A 24977-nucleotide genomic window follows, 5' to 3' on the forward strand; every position below is an offset into this window, starting at 1 on the left:
GCTGTCAGGAGCCTGTGAATGACGAGAGATTTTTTAATGATGGCGCTTTCAACCATAATGATCAGTTTGTGGCGCTTTCCATTTTCAAAGCTGTTTTATTTTCCAAGGAAAAAGGCTGAAACCTTTCTTTAATGAAACGGGAAGACCAAGACCCTCCTTTGCATGTGTGTCTTTCTCCACCCCGATGGAGGAGCTCATTATCATGGGCTTTTCAGGCCCACAAAGACGGGCTCAGCTAATACTCCACAGCACATTTCACACGCTCATTCCTGCCTTTTTTTATTAATTTTTTTTTTTTTTTTTTCAGTCCAGTTTCAGCAAACGATCTGGGGGGAACATTTCTGATTTGAGCTTTAGGAGGGAGGGAAGGAGGGAGGGAGATTGCTTCAGATCAGGGGAAGTGGCAAAGCTTTTACTTAACTATAAGCACATGAACATGCTCGCTGAAATCACTGGAAATGCAATATACCTGCCAGGGGCCTTGGTTCTCTTCCCAGCTCAGTCATTGCACGGTGCAAGTACCAGGATTCCCCACCTGTGAAATAGGGCAAGCAGACTTGCCTCCTTTGGACACTGTTACACACCTTAAAAAAAGCCCATAAAAGCCAGGTAACATTATTATCTATGTCCATAAACCCAGCAGTAAGTTCAAGCGCTTTACTGCATCAATGTCCTTCAGCATGAGAGAAGGGTAGGAAAGGGAAAAAAGTTAACTGAGTATAAATGAACCATTTAAAACATATTTGAAGTTAAAAAAAATAAAAAAAATAAATTGAACCAGGTGTCCTGAGTGCAAGCAACACTTTGATCCCATAGTTTTTATAGACTTTATCAGGCGACCACTGAAACTGAGGAAAGGGCTCCCATTGATTTCAAACACCATTAGACAACACCAGCAGAGCCTGTTCCACCAAGATAACCAAAGGTTGGTATGTAGTAGATAAATGCCTGCTACGAGATGCACAAAATCAGAGGCCATTTCCGACCCAGGGGCAATCTGGGCCAAATAGGTCCATGCCCTTACTGTTATTTGAAGAAGATCCCCAAAGTTCAGACTTGAGAGCTTAATGGTTAGTCCTGCAGCACCTCAACACTGTGTTCCTCCTGTGAGATCCAGACCTAGGTGCTAGCACTTCAGTGATACATCAGTAAAAGGAAAAAAGTGGGGTGACTCAGAATAAGACCTGTAACAGGTGAGCAGGAAGAAACCTAAAAGAGACAGCAAAAAGCCCACGAAACACCGAGCAGGACAAAAGCCTGGCTTCCAGTTGGTGGGGGGTCTCGTCGGAAAAGTCAGCTCCTGTTGTATAAAATGGGGGAGCTGAGGTGGACAGCACGGTTGCTGTGTGTCTGCTAGCTGGTTTCATCTGATGGCCCTCGGTCAAAAAAATCCAAATTCCTCTGAGTAGCAGACAGCCCTTCTCGTTTACAAGAACCGCTAATACTTTTCATAATGGCCAGATTATGTTGATCTGCTGGTCTCCATTCTGTAAACAAAGACTAATTAAGCACTTGCTGGGGCAGAATGGTTTTGATAGGGATGCTCGCATGCTTAAAATTTGCTATCTGTTACTCGTTTGCTGAATTGCCATTGCATACAAAATGAATTGAGACAAAAGTTGCTTCTGGCTGTCATCCCGCTTAGCACAAATCCAGTGCAACTTAAGACTGCTTGAATTTATGCCTATGAACTTAAGATTGATTGAATTTTAACAAAGCTTTATATACACGTATAGTATCAAGAGTATCTTGTGCTCTGGTCACACTTCTCTTCTGCATGAAATCCCAAATCACACACAGAACCTCCCTTATCATGCTTGTACATCATAGAAAACAGTCATGTTATACCAGATAATTGAGGTTACTGGTTTTACACTACAAAAACTTTTCCACGGTTATAGCTTTATTGGTCTAAGTAACAGTGTTTTTCTTATTTACTTTTTTCCTTTTGCTGTTTCTGTGGAGAAAAAATGGAATGCAGAGACTTGAAAAATGAGCTGAACCTTTCGCTAGATGATCAAACGATGAGAAGAGTCACGCCAAGAGACAGTGTGAAGAAAATCAGCTGCTCGGCTTAGACAAAGAGAAAGATCTTCTGATCAATTGGACAGAAAGGTAGGACCCAAGAGTCACGGAGGCTTTTTTTTATTACTTCTCCATAGCAAATGTCTGGATACAGAAAACTCCTCTAAATTTAAGAGCGTGGGGCAGAAGTGTCTCTTGGAAAAAACATTTTTCCTGCCACCAATCCCCCCCAGATGAGAGGCTACAACACGCTGAAATAAATTAAGCTGGGCCCCACTGCTGCTCCTCACCGAGCTATGGGGATGCGACGGGGAAGTTTGGGGTCTTAGTGGGAGGACGGAGCAGCCGGGGCCAGGCTGGGGGCTCAGCCCCTTCCCACCCCAGCACAGGCGAAAGGAAACTCAAAACCCCGACTGGGGACTGCCTGAGCTTGTTTTTCCCTTGCGTGGAAAGCACGTAGGGCATGGTCTGTCCTGCAGAAATTAGACACTGAGAAGACCAATTAAGTCATTCAGTTCGACTCCCTGAGGCCAATTCAAAGACTGTTCTCTCTGCTAGATGCTCTATTGTGGGGGGTTTGCGGTGTAATTTTAAAAGTCCCAAGTGGCAGTGCTTTCATTATTTCCCGGGGGAAACTACTCCACAATCTAATATATTTCACTGTCAAGAAGTTTTTCTTGAAATTCCTCTTAAAATTTCACTCCTGATTTCCTACCATTTGCTCCATTATATGTATTATGCTATGCTAAATGTAGATTATTAGTTACACTAAAAATTTCATCTCTGTTTCCCAAATGTTGGTAGAATGTCACAATATCCTGTCTTTGTCATTGTTTAGCCAGAATGAGTTTTACTGTGATTTTTTTTTTTTTTTTTAGTTCAGGCCTTTCCTGAATTATGTTGATCCCCTCTGGGCACCTTTCCCATACACAGTGTATCTGCTGTAGTGATGCAATATTCCAGATGCTGGTTCTTATACAACCTTGATGCATAAAATATTTCCCCTGCCTCTGCAACACATTGACTGTTGAGGGTGATTTTATTTCTCTCATGTCAGCTCGTACTTGAAGTGCATGCCTAATTTCACTGCCCATGCTTACCAGTGAATCTCTGTCATTAGCACCAGTCCCCAGTCCTTTTACTTCTGTGTTTGGAATTATATTTTCTACTGTCCATCAGAACATATATTTCATAATTCAGTCTCATTTTAGTAGGTATGTTCATGTTTCTAGAAGATCACAATTTATGCTGGTTTTCTGTACTTAATTCTTCAGTATGAAATCTTTCATATTTGTTAATAGCAATAGCACCTCATAGTTTTCATGGATAGGGTCTTTCTCTATGTCCAGTGGTGTAATGCGGGATGTTAACAATTCACTACTTTGTTATTCATTGTTATTCTTTACCTATTGTCTTTTGCAACTTTTGATATACATTACACTTTTCTGTGTAAGAACTTCTCAAGTTTTAGAAAAAGATTTCAGGAAATGCATTATGCATTTCTATCCAAATAAAGCAATGAAACGTCTATAGTTAAACTGTTTTTTCTTTTTTTTTGCAAATGTGAAGCATTTACAAGGATCCCTCTTGATTTTTTTTTTTTAAATAAGTGTTATATGTACCTTTCTGCTCAAGATTTTTTGTACCTTCTCCCATCCCATGTTTCTTCCAAAAGTAGTTGACCTTCATGCAGTAGCATTATTAGGAGATTTTATTATTACGCTAAGCCATACTGTCACCTGGAATTGCAGACTTGTTGAGAGTGATGTTTTCCTAGACTTTTTCTTTCATCCTTCATAGCAAATGCTATGTTGAAAACCTATTTTTTCCCTGCAAGTTTTACAAAGTCCATTCCTGCATTCATGCACGGAGTCAATGCTGATCCTGTGGGCATCACAAGAAAAGCTTGTGAATAATACCAGTAGATGCCTGAATGATCCTGATTATTTGCACAAAACAAGGCGGCCATATGTCACTGTTTAAGTCCAAATGAAGAAATTGTCAGGAAAAAAATAAAGTTACTCTGATTTGTCAGCCTGTCTTATTCTAACAAAACCCAGCGTTGGCAAAATGTCTTTCTGGACAGAAAGTTCATAGTCTCTTTTGACAGTCACTGGAGATAGACTGTGTTAATATGAATGACTTTACCTTTTATAAATGCCACCTGTATTACCAACATTGATTTGAAGGTGACATAATTTTCTTGCAAAACCCATTAGGTTTTTATGCTCTTGGCAAGCAGCTCTGCTTTGATGATTAGACATAGTAACTCTTCTTTTAAGCAAGGAACCTCAAATATTTGCCTCGGCTCTTATGTGCGGGCTGTGTAACCAGACATAAAGTAGATGATTTAGCTTAAAGTTATGTTAATGATCTGACACTTCTTTCTGCATTTAGCTATTTAAGCACAACACTTTAATTATGGCTATATAATCATCAATATCTGTAATGACACATTGTGGGTGATGCTGTCAAACAGGATAAGCACGCTCCTACTCCTTCAAAGCCTTTGTGATCACACAGTCCTTGTTATACAGCATCTTTCATTCAGAACTAAATTACACTAAACCCTCTCACTTTGACGTCTCTTCTTATCAGATGAACTGCTTGCTCCTCAAAAAAAAGTTTGCAACTCAACTGTATGTTTCCTGGAAATCGGATATTTCTGTCTCCTAAATGATAACTGTTATGATGGTCACTACAATAAATCCCCAAATGATAACCTCAGAGAGATGAAGGCTAAATCTGCAAGGGAATTCAGGTGCCCCAAAGGTTCAATATTCTAGTACCTAGGTGAGAACATGGAGGTACATGACATTTCTTAATGTATACGTATACAGATTTCAGATGTCTCCAGCTCCTAGGCAGCAGCTGCGAGAACATACTGAGGACCCATATTTTAATTCAGTCACTTAAATTTCAGTTTAGGTAGCTAAGTTCTTTTATGGCTTTGGCCCTGATTGACTAATTAGATGAGAGGGAGGAAGGAAGTATTACCCTTATTTTACAAATGAGGAAGCCAGTACACAGAGATTAAATGCTTTGCCTAAGGAAATGTAAGAAACTTGAGGCAGAGTCAGGAAGGTCCATTTAAGCTGTGCTTCAGATCTAGATCTCCTTAGTCTCTGATTCCAGTGTCTTAACAAAAAGGCCTTTCTTCCTCACTTCTCTCAGCCACGTCAGCTCACAAATGCTGCTGAACTGGACATGTTGAGACTATAGCTCTATTTACTTTCCTTTTTTTGTGTGCATTTTCTGGTGAAATGATTAATTCTTCTCTTTTACGTAGGTTTTTGTGCCATGACAATCCCCCTGGTTTGCAAGTGCCACTAAGTAAAGCCTTCAGCGACGGAGCTAACATCTGTCACAGGCTGTTGGTATCTTCGTTGTCTCCCCAGGGAAGGTGTGTTGTTTTGGTATGATTTCTGCAAACACACGTGCTGCCAGGTATCTGTGTTCGAGGAGGCAGGCGAAGGTGGAAGCGCACCTTGCCCTGCCAGCCGTCGTGGTGAGGTTACGACCGTCTCTGCTCTCCCAGGGAGTTTGTTGCGGGCAGGGCTGACTCAAGCCTCCACGGCAGCGCACGCAAAATCGCGTGTTGCTCTCCCGGGGCGGCATTGCCGGAGCTGGGATGCTCCGGTTATAGGAAGGGAAGGCGAGGAGAGCAGAGCTGGGAAGCGGAGCCAAGGGAGGCCACAGAGGGCTGGCACATCTCCTCCCGCTGCCGCCGGGCGGGCAGGGAGCGACTGCTGCCGGTTTTGACCTTGCCCTCCAGCAGCAACTTTGGCTTCCCGCAGGTCTGGCACAGGCAGAGCAGGCAGCGTGGCCACGGTCGCTTTTCTGCCAGTAGAAACCTGCCATCCCTGGGCAATGGCCGGCTTGGCCTTTCTCCCAACCACCCTGGCTCCAGCCTTTGCCTGGCTTCTGAGTAAACTGAGGCCAACCACTTCCAGCACGTCAAGAGCGGTGGCACTGGCATCTCCTGGGTGGGATGCAGGGCTGCAGGGCCACGAACCTCAGCAGCAGCCACGGCATTTTAGGTCTTACAGGTTCACTCGTGGAAACTGGGGGATCCAGACCCTGGAGCCGTTGGGCTCCAGGTAACTCCTCTGGCTTCTGCGTGGCAGAGTTTAGGAAACGTATTTAGGTAGGGCTGGAAATGCGAACTCTTTAGCACCCAATGCAGCCCACCAAGAGCAGTTCCTCGCAAGCCCACTGACCGTTCACACAAAGTTTGGCCAGACTTGGTCTCTTTTCATAGAACATCTCGGGTTTAGTTATAAGGTGCTTTCTAACAAAATATACCTTGTTTTAAAAATGTCCATCCATCACTGCTTTGGCCTGACCACTTCTGTGATGCTACCTCCGGCAGCCCTGAAATTGGCGTTTGCTAGCTTCTGGGTAAACTCAGAGCTATGAAACTGGGTGCCAGCTGGCCAGAAATGAGGTCTACGATGTCGATTTCCTCAGCACTGGACTAACAGATGGTCAAAGAGAGGAGGGCCCTCTGTTCGAGTGTTGCGCTGGCAGCTGCCCTCAGAAATGGCACCAGCTGTTGAACATTTTGTTTCCCAGGCTGAGGAGGGGCATAGGCCACTTCTCGGGGCTCCTTGAGGGTGTCTGTTACTTCCTGATGGGATGAAAGAAAGTACTGAATTCAGGGAATATAGGTGGGCTGTTTGTTGGTGGGTGGGAAGGAGCAGGTCTACGCCACTTGGAAAGCTCCCTGAATACGCACGATTTTGTTGGCAACGTAGAAGCGGTCCCTTGGTGGTTTGTCTAGCGTTCAGCTTTGTTAAACCCCACGGCCATCCAAGTCTGATGAAGTATTTTGTCAGGGTGTACAGCGATCTGGGGCAGGATTTGATAGTTTCTTTAGGGGTTAACAAGAAGCCCCTCTCGGCTTACTCTTTCACCTTCACGTTAATACTTTCCTTCCTGCCCTCCTGGTTCCCTTCTCCGAATGTGACTTCTGTCAGACATTCAAGGTGAGCGTGTCGGATGCCTGCAATAATGAGATACAAGGGAGGCAAAGCTGATCCCAAATTTTCCTTATCGTTTTACTTCTGTATAGGAACTGACGTCTTCCAAATGCCTGTAAGCAAGTTGAAAACGGTAATCCACACAGGTCTAGCTTCTCCATAATTCAAATAGATTGAATAAATCTGGGCAGGCTGTGTTTGAACTGAAGCAGAGGCCTACAGTATTAATGCTGTGATACCACACAATTTTTCTTTCTGCTTGTTAGGAAAACGGTACACCGAAGGTTCTGCCACAGATAAAGCTGCACAGGTGTTCTCCCTAATAGGAATTACATGAAAGCTTGGTACAGAAAATATGCTGTCTCCATAATGTGATTTTGAAAAAAAAAAAGAAAATCTTTTTGGAGGCAGAGCTTTTTAATTAAAAAAAAGTCCACACAGCAATATCGTCCATCATTCCTCCTGCTGTTGAACCCTCAAGCTGACACTTGAAAGATACAGCAGGTGATAACGAGCCTGAACTTCATCCCACTCTAACCAGTAGTGAGCCTGGTGCTGACTTAGGCTGTATGTCAGGAAAACTTCTGCAGACCATCATTGCAGAGTAGTGGGCTCCTTAGAAGGCTGTGACTCTGCGGACACACTGTGATAAGGGCGCTTTTATGTCAAAAACCAGTCGTTATTCTCAAAGACAACAGTTAATTTTCAAATAAGCTCAAATAAAGACACAGTTAATTTTTCACATCTTCTTTCACCATCATAATTTGGAAAATATAAGTAAATTCTAAGGTCCCAGTGATTCAGAAACTGGCAGCTCTGTTAGTGTGGCAGAAATCTATACTATAAGCACTTGCTTCTCCTTTCCTCTTTATTCCTGTCACCTCTGCCATTGGAATCAGATACTCTCCAAATTGAAAACAGGTATCTGATCCAGAAGAGTGCATTTCCCATTAAATGCAATGAATCCTGATGCAACCTGATTGGATACAAATGAACTGCAGAAAATGAAAGAAAAAGGCCAGTTTGCAGTGTAGGTGCAGTCTCTTAATATGGCTAACTGAAGATCCAGGTGGCTGGGGAAAAAAGGCCAATCAACTGCTATTACTGCAAACACTCAGCAAACCTAAATACCTTCCAGTCTCTCCATCATTAAGTGTTAGGAATCTGGAACAGAATTGGTTCTTTACTGGAACTGCTGTTTTAATAAGGATTGATATCTGTTTAGAAGAGAATTTTTTTTTTTTTTTTTTCCTTTTGAAGAACATTTCTGCCCTGTATTATGGGCTTGACCCAGTTACCACTGATAGTGGTAAAAGTCAGCCGTAGCTGCGCTGAAGACAAGAGGTATGCTTGTGCCCAAGAGAGATGGATGGGAGTTCAGTCAGGCCCCATGCGTGTAAAAACAGGCCACAGAAAATCTATTGCTTTAATTGCCTCTTAAAAGATTGACATGGTCTAATTTCTTATGGTTAAACACCATCATTTATGATGAACAGGATGATTACCTTGAGCATTCAGCACCAATTACTAAGCCCTCCCTCCCTCCCCACCAATATTATTTTACTCAATTCTTTTCACAGCAACAATCTCCATCCCTCAGAGCATCCCTTTGCTTGAAAAAAATAATTATTAGCTAAACTAATTCCTGGGCAAGCCTCTATATTTCTTCCCACATATACATCCTATATTGAGGCACAGCGCTAAACCTCTGGCCATCACAGCAATTTACTGTTTTTAATGGCTGGAATATTTCACCTCCCTGTTAAATATCCCTTTGCCCTTTGTTAAGTTTGTTGCCTATTAAATTGCATGTCTAGCTTTGGAGCTTATGTTGCTGCACCCCTGCTGCTTTAGCTCCTTATCTCCATAGGATTTTCTGTAGCACACACAGCCAGTGGATGAATTTGCACATATTTGCAGTGTGGAGCCTTGACTTTTACTGCTTGCATGTAAATGAAAAAGAAAAAAAGAAAAAAAAAAAAAAAAAAAAAGAAGAAGTCATTTCCTTTTCGTGATCAGCAATTCATCATCACTAAAGCACTGGGAGGAAAACAGTTATCAACTTCCCATTTTAGGTTGTAACTTCAAAGCAAACCTTTGATTTGAATGCCAGACTCTGAATGCTGGGGAAAGAGGGGGGAGGAATGGGAGGGGGGAGAGGAGGGAAGGAAGTAGGAGGGACTGGACCGTCACCTTGTGGTGGTGACAGCACCCACCATCACAGAGAGAAAAACAGCTTGTTAAGGTACCAGAACAGCCACTGGTTTCTCACTTGCCTTGTTTATGCTCATTCAGGGATTAAAGGAGCCACTGCAGGAGCCCACATTCAAATCCATCCTTACAGTCAAAACTTACTCTGATTCTTGTGGAAATCATCTGCCTTTAGGGTATGAAATATCTAATAAGTAAATGAAAAAGCCTATATTTTCATAGGATTCTGGGAGACTGACTGCGTTGTACCCTCTTGCTTGCTTTTTTTCACTTGGAGCACTTAAATTCAGCATCCGTTCATGGAGGTACATGTTTCTGACAAATTTCAATTAAAATTGTAGATAGTCTGTGTCATAAACAGCCCTTTTTATTGCTACATGTTTTTACAGTAAGATAGAGAATTTAATTCCCTGCAGAGCTTGTTTAAAGGCTTTAAGTGCCTGCCTGAGCCCAGATCCATCTTTCAGGAACCTGTTTTTCTGCTTGTAATAGAGCAGCCCCTCTTGAGCTCCTTCTCTTCCTCCTTCTCTGCCTCTCTCATTCTCTCTCCCTCTTTTTAAAATTTTATTATTCTATAGCCAGCATACTCAAGGCTGTTTACAGAACTGATACCTCGGGTACATTAGTACCACATTGATTATGGTTGGAAATAATCACAGGAAGCCACGTGTAACTCCCACCCCTTGTCCTTTCTGCAGTGTAAGCACATTCTTTTTGGCCGAATGAAAGGAGGATATTCTGTATACAAGCTATTTCCAAGTCTTGAAAATGTTCCATATAGGTGCCTTTGAGGATTTTCTTCGGCCTATTTTTGTGTCAGTCTCCTGAAACTATCATATATCAAAAGCCATGTTATTCCTTCGTTCAAGTCCATTGTCCTACTGAAAATACTGCTTAATCCATTTCCTCTGAGGGAGGGAAGTGGGCTGTTGATTTTTGAAATGGACACGCTATTCTCACGCATTAAGTTATTCAGTAAAAATTCCCATTAAAAGACCATTAATATACATGCACTGGAAACACCTTTGCAGAAATCTCCTAGGCTTTTAAAGAGGGCACGGAGAGCCTGACTCCAACGAGCATTTTGTCATTTGTTTCCGTCAGAGCACAGCTCAGTGCCAGATTACGTCTTACCTCAGTGTTTATTTCTACAGTAAGCAGATATGCCTGATAAGACATTGGCAAGATTTCGACTTTAAAACACAGCCCATTCCAAACCCTAGGCTGCCTGTTTAGGACCTTCACTGGTTTCCGTACGATCCCGTCCTTAGCGGAGCAGCACCTAATCCTCTCCTTTCTCAGCAGAATATTCTTTTTGGCAGGAGGGCGTGAGGGGTAATTAAGGGGCCTGGCCCCGGTTGTATTGTCGGTAGTCCTTTATTTGCTGCTGTGCTCAGCGGAAGGAGGGATGCTTTGCCGGAGGGATGCTTTGCCGGAGGGATGCTATGCCGGAGGGATGCTCCGGGACTGGGGCTTGACCCCTTCCACCTGCGGCAGAAAGGCAAGAGCTCCCCGTGCACTCTGAGGGCAGACTGTGTGCCCTGGAGAGGGTCTCTCCTCCTCCTCCCGAAACCCACGCTGTAATTTTAATCAGGTAGCTCTGTCCGTTTAAGGGCGACAACAAGTCATAGCTGGCGTAAACAGGGCCTCGAAGTATGTGCCTGCCATTCGCAAACAGGAAAAAAGGAAAGAAGAATTGCTGTTTTCCTAGAGCCATTTGAAATTAGTGGGGTCATTAAAAGCTTTTATTCAAATAAATAAATTCATAAAATTGCTTAGAACTCAATAGCGCAGGATGTCTAATCAATAGTAATTCATTTTCAGAATTGCCGTCTGTTACACAAGCCAGGAATTGCAAGAGGTAAATCACGGCAAACACTGCATGCACAGACAGGATCCATTATATCACAGCAGGGGTCACGCTGGAATCACTTCATCTGTTTTTAAGGTTTGAAAGCCCAGGATGCAGCGGATTTTCAAACAGGCCCATCTGTGTGATATTTCTGGCCACAGATCTCTGGTTTCCCCACCGACGGCGGTAACTAAATCTCTGTGATGTACTCCATGCCACGGGATGGATTATTTGCATTAGGAGTAATCTTCTGGTGACTCTGCAGGTGTCTGTAGCCGGCAGAATGAATTGCAGGGCTGCGCTTAAGCAACTTTGTTTCTGAACATGGTTTCAGCTCGAAAATGATTAAAGTGGGTAGCTGAACTTTTGGAGCTGTAGCCTCTGCCCTGCGCTATAATTATGGCCTAACTTATACACAAAAGCGGCAAAGCTGGAGCGGGGCCACTCTTTCTCCATTTTTTTGCTGAGCTTTCTGAATAACAAAAACAAAAAAGAAAAATAAAAAGCCAAACCCAGCCCCTTACAGGCTTGCTACTGCCTGCTACTCACCTAACTGGAATTTTCTGACAGTAAATTCCAATTCATTTAAAGTTCTGGTTTTAATTCTGTCCGTAGATGATTGTGAGAAATTCACTTTTATAGTTTGGAGGCATTCCACCTGGAAAAAACTAGCTCTGGAAAATGATATTTCCATCTGTTAAAAAACGGGAGGGAGTGGAGGGGGCAGGGCAGGGAATAAATGATGGTCTATGTAGATTAGGGCCAACATTTTCAAAAACAGGAACTAAAGTTAGCCTTGTGTATTCATACCGAGACACAAATAAATATATAGTGCTTTGGGAAATTGTGCTAAGCTTCTGCTAGCTCTGTCTTGTTGGTTTTTTTAACCTGACCTCATCATTTCAGGCCATAGTCAGCTGCCCAAATGTGGATGAGAGAGAAGCTCGTGCTCATCCTTCTTTGTGACAGTGTTGACCCATGTCCCAGGGAGCAGGGTCCGTGTTTCTCTCTTCCTGCGGAGGAGTGAAGTGCCAATCCAGGCTAGAGAGCCCACGGATCTGTTCATGGATAAAGGTTAAATGCTCCAGCCTGCCATGATGTTGAACTTCTGTCTGGCTACATTTCCTTTAACAGCAGCTTCCACAGGAAAATTACAAACCCACAAATTTCTGCTTAGTATTTTAATTGTCTACAACACATTGCTGGGAGCTACAGTGAGTTTTGTAATCAGCATATGTAGCTGGTACTGAAAGACCAAAGTAACAGCAAGTCCAATTCAAGCAAGACCACTTAGCACAAAATTACATTCTGCTAATCCTACCGAAACAACCACATCCAAAATGTCAAGGGACATGGCTGTGCTTTCAAACCCTTGTGATCAGAGTACAATTTATTTTAAAAAGTTATGTGGCTGCAGCTTCCCCCCGTTTCTTTGTTTGTTTCTTGCCTAAGAAAGGCATAAGGTACAGTCAATGCTGAGTATTTTCTCCCTTTAAATGTGGGATTTCTGGGGGCTGATGTGAAGACTCTTGCCTTCCTTTCACTCCCATGCACAGCGGAAGAGAAGGCAAGTGCTTGCACCTCCTTGAAATATTTTTCTATCCCTTTAAGGCAGGCCTGGATTTGCTGTAGCCTCTTTTTCCTTTCTGGACCGATGTTGAATTATTTTTTGCACGGTTGCTTTTGCTATTGTTTTCCTGTGTTTCATGTCATGTTGTATTTACTGGCTCACACTTCCCAGCTCTAAAATATCACTAGACAAAAATACCTGCCTTTACCTAAGCCCATCTCTAATTTTCCCCAGGTAAATAGCTTCATGAAGGACAGCAGGGCAGCACAGATGAGAGATGTTCTCACTGAAGTGTGCACAGAGCATGATACCACCTGGGCTGTAACTTCTGGGCAGACGGACTCATGCACTTCTCCAGTATCTCCTCCAGCAAAACTTCTACAAAATTAACTAACTTTCCTGAGCAAGGATTGAACTTAATGCCTCTAAAACATACTGCACACAATTCAGCTTTGCACAGATGTAGAGGAAGCGCAACCGCACTCCATAAACCCTCATCAGACCAGACTCACAACACGTAGGTATGCAGGCACATTAATGTCCCTGCCTATGCCTGAAAGCTGCTCTCATTTAGGAAGGATTCTTAAAACTCCTCTCAAATTTAAACACACTTTCTCATCTCTGGCCCTCACAGATGTGGAAACTAACACACAAGAGGAAATCCCGACCCACAGAAGCTCTTTTCACCCACCACTTCTAGCTTGAAGGACAATTAATACAGCCTAATTTATGAGCCTGGGTTTGTAATAACCTTGTGCTGTTGAGCCGAGAGAATTAGTCCTATCCAGGCATCCTCTGAACTTGCATGAAGCATATCTCCTGCAATTTGGTGGTTTTGCTGCTGTTTGCTTTTAGCTGTACCCATTTGGCGTGATCTAACAGTTTGACGTTTTCTCCTAACAGCAGATTTCACAAAGAACTAGCAAGCGCTTCCTGACCAACTGAGACCTCAAACTCCGGCGCAGCAGTTTCCCACTGCAGGATAGGATTTTCCCATGGGACCTGCTTCAGCAAGGGCTGGGCTGAAGCATGCGTTGGTCTGCAAAATGAGCGATCCGCTCCTGTACCGTAAGAAGTTCCTTCTCTCAAGGGTTAGGGCTGCTATAGTGCCCTGCCAAACCGGGGTGTTAGGGCTTAAAGTGTTCTTCCTCACTTTGGAGATGTAAGGGGGCAGGTTTAACAAGGCAGTGGTCACAGATGTACACACCAATCGGGGGAGGATGTGTGTGATCAAGGAGAAGGGAAGAAGGGATGAAAAAAAAAGGGAAGGAGGAGAAAAGGGGAAAGGGAACCAGAGAGACAGGCATAGATACGACAAATACTGAAGCTCAGCTTGCTTGCACTTGCATAAGGACGTAAGGCAGAACAACGTCCCCTCAGCCCAAATTCCTGAAGAAAGATTGTTTTCTGTCAGTCCTCCCCTAAAATTGTATACAATGAGGAGGACCTAACAGCAGGCAAGCTGTTGTTTTACTGCACTGATCACGTCTGATATCCTTCTGGTTCAATCTTCTTACGATTTGCATCGGTTTTGCCCTGGTTTTTCTCTGCAATACGATCTCTGAAGACACGTCACAAAATAGTTGTGGCTTTAAGTTTTTGCATCATCAGAGTATCGTTAGCTGTTCCCCAGAGATTTAGGTAGAAATCTTTTGTCTCTCATTTCCCCTGCATTGTTCTGAGACTTGCAGCAGATGCCAAACAGGCTATCCCACAGACAAAAATGTGTGAAATAGTTTCACTGGTCTAACCTCACAAGGTAATCAAAGAATTAGGAGGGGATAGAGTCAAGTAATACAGCACTGGTGAAATCACTGTAGACAGACAGGGTAAATAAACCAAACCATTGTCTTTATTTCTACTGCAGCTGGACTAACGCCCTAAATACCTCTACACCTGAACAAAATACGAGTAGCCCTACAAACTTTGCAGTTGGAAGCTACTTTTTATTATAAAGGCTGCATTTGCTGGAGTGCCATAAATACAAAGTTAGCTGTGTTTTGAGCAGGAACGAGCACTAGCCTATGAATACCAAGTGGTCTTACGATATTTAGTGACTTATGTAATTGATTGCGAGGGGAAAACAGGGCATTTTCCATTTAAAGAGAGAGAATGAATGAAATGGAGAGCTAGCAGTGCGCAGAACAGCCAGTTCAGTAAGCTAAGGTGGAAGGGGACCTCGACGTACTAAGTAAACCTCAACCTGGAAAGCTTTCAGAGAACCACTGTCTGTTACTTTGGAAGCAGCAAGGCTTTTTTTATAGTAATAAAGGCTGGACGTAGACTGCAACAGAGCCATTGCCACATTGCTACAGCATCCAGCACTAATATAGCCACATTTTACTGGATCCCCAAATTATTTTCAAATTTTTCACTGCATTTGTAATTGGGTCATGGTGATGAAAACAGTTCTTCATATGAGGGGTCGTTATGGCTGGCATAAAATCAAATATTTAGTTATCTGTCTTCCATTATATACTGAAACATATGATATTTATGATGTAATGAAATATTCAGGCTTAATGCTGAGACACTTATATCTTAGCCTCAGAATTCAGCGAGCTCCTGAAAATGTACTTTGCATACACAAGATGTATATTTCATATAAAAAGATGCGCACTGAAATATTAATAACATTTCCCTGAACTCTCTACATTGTATTCTGCAGAATATGACATATTTAAAGGCACTCATTACATCGTGAGCTTTACCAGCTTCCACCAAAATGAGCTGTATCACTCAGCTTACTCATGCTGTCCATGGTATGTCATTCTCATTTCAGCCCATCCCAGGTATTCTGCACCTTCCCCAGTTGCCCAAGCACATGTGCTGATCTCCAAGAAAAACCTCTGACAAACAAGGTTCATCCTGTGCCTGTCTCTGAAAGCTACTTTTCCCACCATACATGAACAAATTTTGCCAAAAGTGCTTTCTCTTCTGACAGTAATGCTTGCTGTTCGAGTTTCCTGACAAGCAATGAAGATTTCCCTTTTCTCTTTCATTCAGTTCACTAAAAAAACCCATTGTATTACTTAACAATGAAAGCATATCAAACCAAGATAAAATGTTTAAATAGCTCTTAGCCACCACATTATGGCTAAATGACAATAATCCTCTAATTTATGCAAAAAATGCTTAGTTATCTCACTGAATGAAAAGAGAAGTGGGTCTTTTGTATGTAAAAACACCATAATATGAAGTCCTTGTTTAAGCGAGAAAAGAGAGAACTCCTGCATATCTAAAAATCATTACAAAATTAAGTCATTTTTATGGGAGAAAGATATAAAAATGATGCAGGAACCCTAGAATTCTATTGTACATTACCTGAACATACACATTCCATTTGAATTATTTCTTTGGCAATGAACTAAGTCTCCATGAGTTGATGCCATGATAGATTTTCAATGAGTGTTTATTTTTCAGGGAAGTTCCTTTTTTTTCCCTGCAATTGCTGTCATTACATTGCTAATGCAGAAGTTGTTATTAAATCACTTTGAAAAATGGGTTTACTCTCTTTCCAAAACAACTGGGGACACTGTTTCAACATCAGTAAAATGTACTCACTTCAGTCGTTTCTCATTACATTAGTTGAGTCACGGACAATTACAGTTTTGTCGTGGTGTTTTCTGATTTGCCCACAAGATGTTTGACCAAGATGTTCAGAAGTGGTTATTGACCCTAGCTACTCATCAGGAGGCAATTTAGTAGGATCTAATTTGGACACAGTCTAACCACCAGTCCTCTTTGTAACTTAGTTTAGTTGCCTAATTACCCCAGCTATTTTTAAAACTGCTGATCTTCCGGTATTATTATTTGTTTAGTTTCATCTGCTTGTCTCTGTTTATAGAATGAAGTAAAAAGCCTCATCTTCATCTTTGGCATCTTAAATCTGTGAAACTCACTCAGAGGTGAAAGAAATGTCTTGGCAAGCTGTTTGTGCAACAGGAACAAATAATTGCCTCCAACTTGTTCTTATTTATGGTAATTTTTAATTCTTAAAGTATTACCAACAGGCTGAGATGAAAAACAGCAATACTCTGAAAAGTCGTCAAGTAACCTGCAATGTATCTCAGCACAAGAGGCAAAGAGGAAGACTGATTTGGAATGACAATAGACTGCTAAGTGTTACCACTCCACCGTATACAAGCTTCATTACACAGTGAAGGAAGCCAGCTATATTGCATCGTATTACTTGTATATTGAACTATTTTGACAAAGACATTTCATAATCGGGTACACGGTGGCTTGCAGAATACAATACACCAAATATGTGGTGGCTATATAAATATTTCAGTATGTTCTGCTGCTTTTTATGCGGAGTGCACATTTTCATTAGGTAACATACTTTTTTTTTTTTTTTTTTTTCAAAGTACAGTGTATCGGTTTTACCTCATGATTCTTCCGCTATAGCAGTTTCCAGATTTTATTATATCATACATATGTTTCAGTATACAGTGTAAGATCTTACTAAATATTAAGATCCTTATGGAAACCAGATGTATTTTCTGATGGCTTTGTATGGCTGTGTATAGGATCTTGATCTGTGGGCCTGCAATGGTTGCTGAGATGAAGTGTCAAGGTCAGGCATGATACTAATTACATGCCCTGAAGTTATGCCTTGCTAAAATGGAATGAGCCTTGAATGCTTTTTATCAATTCCCCAAGACTCCTAACATTTTCATGCATCTACCATCTTCGAAAAGATCAAGTGTGTTGATGACATCCATTAGAACTCAGACTTGGTCACCCGTTAAAGAAATCGCTCCCAGATGGAGCCCATCCAGGGCTGTAGAACAGAAGCTGCTACGCTTTTTATTTTAGTCTTTTTAATAGGCCAATACACAATTAATAGATTCTACCCACTGGGAATTTTCAGACTTGCTGTATATCTATTTGTATGTGCCATTTACAGGGCCTCCAACATAGCAGCATATGGGGATAGTCTGTTTTAAACAGGACTATCCCCATACCACCGCACTCGTGCAGGCAGTGACTGGTATCACAGACAGAGCTAATGATGTGCCCGTGGCACTGATAGATTAGAGCGGGGGTTAATCTTTGGAATATTTACCTTCCAAACTTACTCATGTTTTTGAGTGCATGCAAGAAGAGGACTGCATCTACTGCGAGGAAAATTGCTTTTCATTGATTCTTCCCCCAGTGAGTGACTAGCATGGATCATCCTTTAAAAGCAACTGATACTAATCCCTGTTCTCCTAAATTCTACTGTTACATTAATTAGCTATGATAACTAAAACGCTAAAGTGCAGTTATGTATCTCTGTGACCAAATGCAAGAAAAAGAGTTAGCTAGCCATCAGTCTGCAACAGCAGAAGTGCTCTGAGGTGCTTAGAGCCAAAGGACTCTATTATGAGTCCTAGTGCTGTATTTCTGACTCCGTCTGCAAGCCTCAAGCAAAGAAAGTCTGAAAGCTCAGGCACCACTCTGCCACTTTCTGCTTACCATGACTTTATTAAAAATGCAATCCTGTTTGAATTAGAGTAGATAGATATGTCAGCGGAGTCTCAGGTATCAAAGATGAGCAGTCAATAGAACGGCTGAATGCCAGAATTTCACCCTCTGATTCAAGTACAAGAACATATTTTCCTATTTCATGTGGCTTTAGGCCAGTGTCTATGCACTAACTTAAAGCTCCCATTTAGATGCCGTGCCAACAGGATAAGAGCTCTGACCCTGCAGAGTTTTGGAAGAGGGAACTAAGTCAGCTTGCACTACTTTCCCTTCTGGCTTACTTTGGAATAGTTTCCCTCTTTTCCTCCATTAGAGAGATACATCTCTTTCACTTCTCAGCCTGCAAAGCAACACCCTTCCCTCTGCTGTGGAAAGGGTAGTACCCCTCGTCAACCTTACCTCACTTGCCACATCTTGTGTGTAAAAAGTTCTTTGCCATTGTTTCAGAACAGGTACTCCACTCCCATTGTAATTAGTGCTAAGGGTCAAAAACCAGCCAGTTATGCTCAAGCCTATAATGACTTTTCTACTCCTAGTTCAATGGCTCAGAGATACTAGCAAAGATAAAGATCCAGATTTGAATTTTCTATAGGAATCACTGAATTAGCAATGATTCTATTTTTTTTCTGTGCCTCTCAATGAGCTGCGTCAGAGAAGAGAAAACACTCTTGTCTGGACCATTCCCAATTTATGTGTATTTCCTTACAGAACAGATATCATTATTGTTGTGACACTTATGTTGCACATTTTTCTGTATTATGTTCAGTTGTAAATGGCCTAAAAAATTGAAAGGGCACTTACTTTTTTTTTTTTTTTTAAGATAAGTTACATTTTAAGAACTCCTGAGTAATATTAATATCCTTAGTAAAGGACAAAGTGGTGAGCCGCAGACCTAAGTCACCCTCTGGGGATTTGACTACTTGCCTTTTTTCTTTGCTAAAAATCTGTGCACTTTTCAAACTGAAGGTTACATTAACATTACACAGAGAAAGTCAATTAATTTAACAAATTATCAATTTGTGGAGTTTCTTGAACATGCGGTAACACGCACACAAAGCAGCTCTTTGTGATCCCACAGATGTCCTGTCCTCAGCGCACAGCTTCATTAATCATGTGCTATGCATGTTATTGTCTAAATTGTAGTGCCATTTGAGACAGGGAAAACATTGGGAAAGAAATGTTACTTACTCTTTGCACACCAGTAAAGATTACAAACAAGCAGAGGGTTTAAAAAGACTATCAAGTTAGTGCTGTGGAGATTTCATTTTATACTTAAAACTGCTGTGATCCACCCAACCAAAATTTCTTTTATGTTGGTTTATATATTTCTAGAGGAAAACTGAGCATACCCAGCACTACATATCCAGTTCATGCAAGAAAAGCTGAAATCTCTAGTTACATCCCAAGAGCGGGAAGGCAAAGGTTTGCCCCTTGGGTTGAGTTATGCCTCTAGGAAATCCAGAAAATGCTACTATAGTTAGTGTGATTCTGTTACAGTGAGGCTGCACAACACGACCTCTACCCCTAGTGCAATACTGGTACAGGCACTGGACTAAATTTTCCCCCTTCCTAAATGGTGAACAAAACTCAGCCAGGCCAGAGTTTCACTACTTCACACAGATTTTTACCATATCCGTATTCCAATGGCCACTGCTGGCTGCCGTCTCCCATTTTCTTACACTAGATAAACATATAAACAGCTGGCTATACATAAAAATCATGTGTGAGCTATACTTTGAGAGAGCCTTAGTAATCTGATATGAAGTGTGAGGACCCTGTTGGCCTAATCCAAGGATATCTGTTGCTTGAGGCTAGGACCTTCTCTGCAGCACCAAGCTAGATGTCAGCACTTAAATAGCAGAGAGACTGTGGCTTAAAATGCTTCCCTTCCAACTACATCCCTAGCAGTCACCGGTCATTTGACCTGAATACTTCGAAATGGACTCTTGTCTAATATATCCTGTCAGAAATTCTTCATATAGCCTTTCTTAAATGTAATTCACATATTCCATGACTCACAGATTCCGTGATTTCTTTGCCTAGTTACCTATAACCACTTAATTTAATGTTGGACACAATTTGACAAATATAGGGAAGGTCACATTTGTATCTCTAAGAAGGTGATGAGGAGTTTACAGTTTGATGGACAGGTACAATTCAGAGACCTCGAGAGCAGAGGATAGCATGTATTTCTTCAACTTGCTGATATATATGTAAATACTCCAAAAAAGCATCTGCCATTAAAAAATGTTTGCGTTCTTTATACAACAGAGCAAAAAATGGACAAATAAACTAATAAAGTGAGTGTATTAGCAAACAAAAATCCTAAGCAAAACTAAGAAAAAGACCACTAAGAAGGGGTTAAAGAGGGAGAAGTCACAGATGTGGACAGAAAGACCTCTCATTCAACGAAACCATAAAATCAGTCTTATAGATATCCTTAGGGAAGGAATGCTGCAATTAGGATCCTTAATCTGGAAAGGCTTACTTGTTACTTCAATCAAGATGAAAAGTAAGGTCAGAAAGCAAAAAAGGTTGTTTGAAATCAACTTTTTTGTTGGGCTAGAGGGTGAGGGAGAGTCGTTCAGCCACTTCAGGCTAAACAATGGAAGTGACTCTGCATCGTCAGTTCAGCCCTCAGTTCAGTCTGATGCCTTACCAGGAGTTGGCACAAATTCACCGATATTTTGTGCTGCTGATATTCTTACTTACGTACCCTACTGGGTGTGAGCAACCAAAGAGTGTGACTGTAGATCATATCCCTGTAACCTTGCTGATGATTCATGCATGCCTGACAATGGAGGGGGAAAAGTTAAAACGGGTTTCCAGTGCTGGCAAACTCTGGCCAGCTCAGAGCACTGCAAACTGGAGTTTCGGTACCTGTTGCTGAAGAAGCTGTCATACCTTTTAGTCCTCCAAGGCATTCAGAAGAACACAAATGAAGCCCCTGCGATAGCTAGATATACAAAGGTACATCTGTAGGAGGTTCTAGTAAAGCTGTGTGTCTAAACTATAAAAACATCAGGCAATTTTAACACTGCAGCTCCACCAGTACAAGAGGGGTTTGTGCACATCACAAGGGCCACAAATCCGTGGACTTGTCTCTGGATGCTGCCTTTAACATGTTGGGGGAGGAGAAGGAGCATGAGTTAAAAACATGTTGCCCGTAGGATCTGTGTAGATCATAGCAATCAAGAAAGCTACACGTTTCTTCTTTTTCAAGGACTGTTAATGGAATTTTAGCTGAAACCTTTCTTTTCACAAATGTGATATTTGCCAAAGAAATCCAGTGTACAGGCTTATTTTACTGCTTACTAAATTAGAACAGATATTGTATCATGAAATTAAATTTAGTAAATGTGAACTATTTTGTTATAACATATTCAGATCATAGTGAATTGTCATTTTGAAATATTTAACATTTTGAATATGAGGTCTTTTTTTAAGGCTAAAAGTTGTAAGTTAGATAACCCGGAAAGAAAATGTTTCCTGTCAGGTCAAATTAAATTTGGGGGGATTGAATTTTTGACCACTGAGCAAATAATGTGTCTTTCACGCAATCGTGAAAGACTTTTAATTTGCTTTTTAAAAACTTTTTTGTATAGTCTTGTATGGAATTTTTTTAAAAAATCTCCAGAAAGGAGACAAAGCTGAAACTTAACTACAAGAGAAGTTTGTTTGCAGTTGTTTTTCTTAATACACTGCTCCCATTTTCTCTGTTCTGTTTCCACACGATAATACCACTTGAGAAATGATAGGTAAGGAATAGTAAATATGAAATATGTATTTTTCGTAGAGTACATTCTCTCCACAGATTACGTGGCAAAATGTCTGAATAAAAAAATCCACATATAAAAGGGACACAATGCTTCTCCCTCTTATTTTAAAAAACTATAAAGTAAGAATGACTTTTCACACACAAAATTTCACAAAAGTGTTTTCATTTCTTACCCAATGAACTGAATGAAATCCTCTAAAACCTATATTCAAGTTCCTTTAACTTCTTAAAATTCATTTGACAACTTCTATTTGTTCGTGTCCCTAAATTACTTTTCAGCTGTCATTTTAGCCACGTGGAACACAGGAAATGAATTTCCACATATTTTGAGCTTCAAACATGTGCATGCAAAACACAAGCCAGCCTGGAACAGTAAACACCTTTTCAATACAGCACCATGCCCACCTCATACTCACACATTTTTTCCTATGGATTCAGAAGTACAAGATAAAATATTACAGAGCTACAACTCAAGGGGGAAAAGAACCCAACCCAAAACCCCCCCAAAACCCTGCATCAAAACCTTTAGTGCTTTAAGTAAATGGGCACCCATTAAGTATAATGTTTCTGAGCTAAATCCTACAGGGAAGAAAATGTTAGGCATTGCTTTGCAATTTGCCAGATGTTTCCAGATTATTTTTCTCTTTCCATCACAGTCAAGTTAATCATTTTCAATAGGCCACCCTGCAATGAAAAGTAAAAGTAACTTCCTTAGACAGCTGCTTTGCATAAAGTGTTTGCTTTCAAGGAATATTGTACAGGCAGGAGATACTGGAAAGTAATAACAGAAAAAACAGGGGGAGGGAGAATGTGCTCACCCTCCCCCTTAGCATTTCCCCATCCCCCCAAAAAACAAAAGATAAACAGCTTTGTTGAAATGTTAGGGGAGGCTAAACCAAAATCCATCGATGACATCAAAAAGCCTACTTGAGCTAGTGTGAAATATTGCCACCTCATTTTCCTTTACAGCAGTTAATAACTGTAGGGATACTGTCTAAACAGGTCTTAACATGTAAATAATGACTGAGAGATAGGACAGTTCAGAAACAGGATATGCAATGAAGGGAGAAAAAAAGCACAGGGAGAGTGGCTTAGCTCAGAGCACAGGAACGGACCCACGTCCGCTTGCTAACTGACTTCTTTTATATTTTTAAATAATTGCATTCATTATCCTCCAAGTGCTTGAAAAAATATTCCATGGCCACAGATTACACATGGAGAGATTTGAGACAACTCAGCTGGCAAACACATTTCTTTCTGGGAAAACCCCCACATACATCAATATAAAAAATGCAGACATAATTCTGGTGTTGAAAACCTCCTCAGTTTTTATTGCATAATTATTGTTTTTAAAGAATCAGGTTTTAAAAGACCCCTTGCCAAAAATATGATTTTATGGTAAAATAATGGGTTTTAAATTAGGCATAGGGAGTCCTCAGTATAACTGAGAATTTTAATGTTCACGATCATCTACTTTTCTAGTGTCTCAGACATCTGCTATATCTTTGGAAAGCTGTCATTATTGTAAGATTTTCATGACTTTATCTACTGAATCCAGCTTTTAAGATCATAGATGTCGTATAGTACTCTGACTTATAAATACCAAAGAATGTTTGCTACATATACAGTAATTGCCATACAGAAGCAAAGACACATGCACATGCATATATCTAGAGACATACGGGACATACATATATAAGTGTACTTACACATATATATACTTGGGGGGGGGGCGGAGAGTGGCATTAGCTAGTGGACATACAACACATTGGATTCAATTACATCTCTGAATTTGATTATAGTCTCTTCTGAAGACAGATTTTGAATGTGATCCCATGACCCTGACCCAAAAGAAGAAATAATTTTGTTAATACACAGAATGTTGTACAAAATATATTGACATATACCACAAAACTACAAAGTGTTGAGTCAGTAAGACATGAAACATAGAATTTCTAGAGGCTCCAGTGGTTACTGCTGGATGGTAATTTTGTATTAATTTCATATTAATTATTAATTATGTCTTGAATTTTATATTAAATGCGTTGTATTGAGGCACAGATACGTGCATTTTTCTTGAAATCAAGATACGTACATTATCCCGACCAGCTTTTGAGTTTTAGGAAGTTTGGGAATGTGAACTTCACAGCTAAAGCATAGCTCTAGTATTTTTGATATGTGTCAGTGAATATTCTTACAGACCATTTGTCTGGGCTTTTTTGCTTTTCAGTACAGCTCTTGTGCTCCTCTTCTAAAGCTTCAGCTCTCCCCGTACCCGTTGTGTTATTACAGACACTGCAAAACTGAGAAGCGAGCATCAGCTCAGGCCTCCCACCCTCTCTGTCGCTCCCCGTGCCGCCACGCTCTCATCTGTGGAAGCAAGCGGCGACAAGACCCCTTCTGACCCGGAGGACAGCCCCGCCGCCTAAACGCCGTGGTGAAGGTCGGCTCGAGAGCATCTCGCCCGTCTCCAGCCGCCCCTGCGAGAGCCAAGCTCTTGCGTTGCGCTGGCCAGCCCTCTGCCAATACCCGAGACTCCCCACCGTGTCCCAGCCCACGTGAGGTGCCTATATTGAGGCAACCAAATTGAGCAAACGTAATTAGCCAGGCCTGGGAGGGGGGGGCACAGGAGCAGCCTTGGGGGGCCGCAGCTTTTGCTGCAGCTCAGGCAGCTGCTGCCTTAACGGAGCCTGGAAGGAGCAACCTGCCACCAAGGGATGCAGCATCGGGAGAGCATCGGGCACAAGTCTTCGAAAAAGTAGGCGAGTTTCAGCCCTTGCCACTCATTTTGGGTTCGTTTAAATTGCCCAGGTTTCTAGTTTTTAATCCCAATAAAGTGACTTCTTTGTGCGTCTGTGTATTGGAGCCTTTTGGTCTTCCTCGGGGCACTGACTCTCAGAAAAGGTCTGGGCACATCCCCATGGACCAGCCAAACCTGAATGGGTTTTCAATCTTTGTATACTTGGGAACCTTGGAACGTTTTCTAATGGAAGTGTAGGTCAGTAGGAATGAATATAAACCTCCTTGTTTCTGCAGATCTCTCCTAGAAGGGGTGCATGAATGAGCATTTGAAAATGACTGTGCTTT

The 24977-nt window shown here is 41.5% G+C and overlaps 1 long non-coding RNA gene across 1 annotated transcript; it reads left to right on the forward strand.

Annotated features, from left to right (window-relative positions):
• Window positions 1-1741: 1741 nt before the first annotated feature.
• Window positions 1742-24740, forward strand: LOC115353158. Its single transcript, XR_003927456.2, has 3 exons — window positions 1742-2115; window positions 13544-13708; window positions 24183-24740. It is a non-coding gene; the product is annotated as an uncharacterized LOC115353158 (long non-coding RNA).
• Window positions 24741-24977: the final 237 nt, after the last annotated feature.

This window comes from Aquila chrysaetos, chromosome 18, assembly GCF_900496995.4.
Source record: "Aquila chrysaetos chrysaetos chromosome 18, bAquChr1.4, whole genome shotgun sequence".
Taxonomy (NCBI): domain Eukaryota; kingdom Metazoa; phylum Chordata; class Aves; order Accipitriformes; family Accipitridae; genus Aquila; species Aquila chrysaetos.